Source organism: Miscanthus floridulus, unplaced genomic scaffold, assembly GCF_019320115.1.
Source record: "Miscanthus floridulus cultivar M001 unplaced genomic scaffold, ASM1932011v1 os_1181_4, whole genome shotgun sequence".
NCBI lineage: Eukaryota > Viridiplantae > Streptophyta > Magnoliopsida > Poales > Poaceae > Miscanthus > Miscanthus floridulus.
In genome coordinates this window covers 8,826-11,954 of record NW_027097572.1, presented here as the reverse complement: position 1 = coordinate 11,954, position 3,129 = coordinate 8,826, and the positions used below count along the sequence as shown (strand labels likewise).

Genomic DNA, 3,129 nt, shown 5'->3' with positions numbered 1-3,129 from the left:
TGCGTCCTTTGATTGGGTGTTCTGTTGGAGGTCGTTTTTAGTACCCAAAACACTGTAAATCACCTATTTTTACGTTTGAGTGGTGTTGTTGGAGACAGTCTATGAGTAATATTACTGAACACGGAGGTTGTTGTGAGATGTGGTCTTAAAATTTCTGACGCTAGAATAACGACCACCCTCACCGTCGATCTCTTTCCTCGATGATCCTCACCATCCATCTTACCAAACTCTTCGCCGATCTAATGCAACGGGCTTGGCAGTTGGCACCTACCTCCAGAAGTGGAGCCCGGAGTCACTCTGATGATTGGTAAGATGGATGGTGTGCGGCTCCGATCAATCCGCTCTCCATTCACTAGGCGACGCCAAAGAAAGGGCAGCTCAACGCCTCCGTCACAGTCTGGTAGTGGTACGCCAGCGGCGAAGCCGACTGTTGTCTTGGTGGCCCTATGGGGCGTCAGTCACTTTGCGCCTATGGTCGAGGTCGGCAAGCGACTACTCGCCATCAGCGGCCGCTCCCTCACCGTCAATGTGCTCGTCGTGCCGTCGCTGACGGGGAAGTGGGAGGCCGAGATCTTCGAGCGCATACGCCGAGACGAAGCCAGCGGCCTGGACATCCGCTTCCACCACCTCCGTGCTGCGGAGCCCCCGACCGACCACACCGGCATCGAGGAGTTCGTCTCCCGCTACGTGCAGCTGTACGTGCCCCTACTCAAGGCGATCGTAAGTGTCCGGCTTTACGTGCCCGGTCGCCGCGGTCGTGGTCGACATCTTCTGCACGACGCTCCTCGACGCGCCCCAGGAGCTGGGCGTGCCGGCCTACGTCTTCCTCATCAGCAGCGCCGCGATGGCCGCGGTCTTGCTGCGCTCCCCGGCGCTCGACGAGGATGTGGACCCCGGGGTCGAGTTTGAGGAGTTGGAGGGCAGGTTGGACATGCCTTTGCTCCCGCCGGTGCCGGCGTCTTGCCTCCCGACGGGACTGGACAACAGGAAGATCTCGACATACGACTGGTTCTTGTATAATTGTAGGCGCTACATGGAGACCAACGGCATCATGATCAACACCATTGCCGAGCTCGAGCCAAGCGTTCTTGCAGCTATTACCGGCGGGAGATGCACGCGCGGGGTCCGGCCCCCCGACGGTATATACGATCGGCCCGGTGGTCGCCATCGCGCCACGGATCCAGCTGGTCAACGAGTGCCTGCGGTGGCTCGACTCACAGCCAACAGCCTCCGTCTTGTTCCTATGCTTCGGAGGCGGCGGCGGGTACTTCAGCACGCACCAGGTGCACGAGATAGCACGGGGCCTGGAGCGCAGTGGCCACCGCTTCCTTTGGGTGTTGCGTGGACAGCCAGAGCCCCTCTGCAGCAAGCTGCCCACGGACGCAAACCTCGCGGAGCTGCTCCCGGCGGGTTTCTTGGAGAAGACGAAGGAGAGAGGGCTGGTGTGGTCCAAGAGGGCGCCACAGAAGGAGATACTAGCCCACGCCGCTGTGGGTCGCTTCGTCACGCACTGCGGCTGGAGCTCGATCGTCGAGAGCCTGTGGTTCGGGGTGCCAACTCTGCCGTGGCCGCACGCCGCCGAATAGCACTTCAACGCGTTCACGCTTGTGGCAGATATGGGCGTCGCCGGGGCGATGAAGGTGGACAAGAAGAGAAACAATTTCGTTGAGGTTGCCGAGCTGGAGCGAGCGGTTAAAGCTCTCATGGACGACGGCGAGACGGCGAGGAAGATTAGGAACAAATCCGTGGAGATGAAGGCTGCGTGCCGCAAGGCCGTGGAGCACGGCGGATCGTCAGTCGTCTGCCTGGAGAGGCTGTATGATGCGCTTATCCAAGGCGCTGTGGACCCGAAAGAGTGATGCCACGGACCTTTGCATGTGCTTTCGAATTGTCAGTGGATATTTGGGACTCTAATAGTTGCGCTTAGCAGTTTTGCTATTCGTAACATTAACGTCGTAAAAATAGGTCTCCAAACATATGATATTTGTTTTCAATGCCATTGTGTGTATTTTCTCTCTTTTTTTAATATCTATACATGTATTTGGCTCCTAAAAACAGTAAAAAGACATTTCTGTTCTGTTGGGCATGTTCGTTTGGAGGAATTATGGAGGAATTTGGATGGTTTGGAGGAACGCTGGAGAAATTTGTGAGAGAAAAACACGGTTGCAGATAAAAAAGAAGTGGCCATGTTTGCTCGCACCTTCTGATTTTTTCCGTCTGTACCAACCGGTCCTGGACGCCTAACCGTGGCGCTCGCTGGCTAGCCGCCGCCGCCTAGGCATGCAAGCTGGCTGGCCGCCGCCAGGGCAGGCAGGCAGCGCGGCCAGGTCTTCAACGCCCGGCGTGGCCAGGTCTTCAACGCCCTGAACGTCCGGCGCGACCAGGTCTTGAATGCCCGACGCGGTCAGGTCTACAGCGCCCGGCGCGGCCAGTGCTTGAGCGCGCGTGGCCAGGCCGTCTGCGGGTTGCTGCCTGGCCATGGGCGTCCGCAGCCATGGCATCGGGCGGCTGGCCGTCCATGGTAGCCGGCGCGGGAGGCCAGGATTGTGGTGGGCGGCGGCAAGATGAAGCTCGATCGGTCAGGGCGACTCGAAACGTCGGGCTCTCCACGTACGTACAGTGCAAAAAAGACCACAAGGGTAAAAACGTCATTTCAGGTGCCAAATACAGAGAGCAATACTAGAAGAGAGAGAAAATATAGCAAGAAAATCAAGTGTCACATATTTGGAGGGCTATTTTTAGGAAGTCGAGTTTACAAATGGCAATATTGCGAAGCATAACAATTGGAGTCTGTCCTTAATATCCAATTTTCTCCAATTGTCACTATCTATTCGTGTTTCGTGTTTGATGCCCTGATCCTGATGGAGATTGGTTTTACCTTCGTTAATTATATCTGTTTATGGGATGCTTGCAGGTTTTTGTCCGTTAGCCTGCAAATAGATTTAGTTTTGGACGCGGCTAACGGACCGCCGCTGTGTGTTAGGCCAGCCACACGGGCGGTCGATTTTGCCTGCGTCCCGACGGCTCATCTTCTTCCTGCCGGCATCTTCTCCCTCTTCGGCGACCCTCGCCCCCGTCGGCATCCACCGCCCTGCCACGGCGCGCTAGGGGTTCTATGCGGAGTGCTCC

General features: G+C 57.0%; 1 pseudogene; it reads left to right on the top strand.

The window, feature by feature from the left end:
• The first annotated feature begins 273 nt into the window (after nt 1-273).
• On the top strand, nt 274-2,571 carry LOC136533774 (anthocyanidin 3-O-glucosyltransferase 6-like; annotated as a pseudogene).
• The last annotated feature ends 558 nt before the right edge of the window (nt 2,572-3,129 follow it).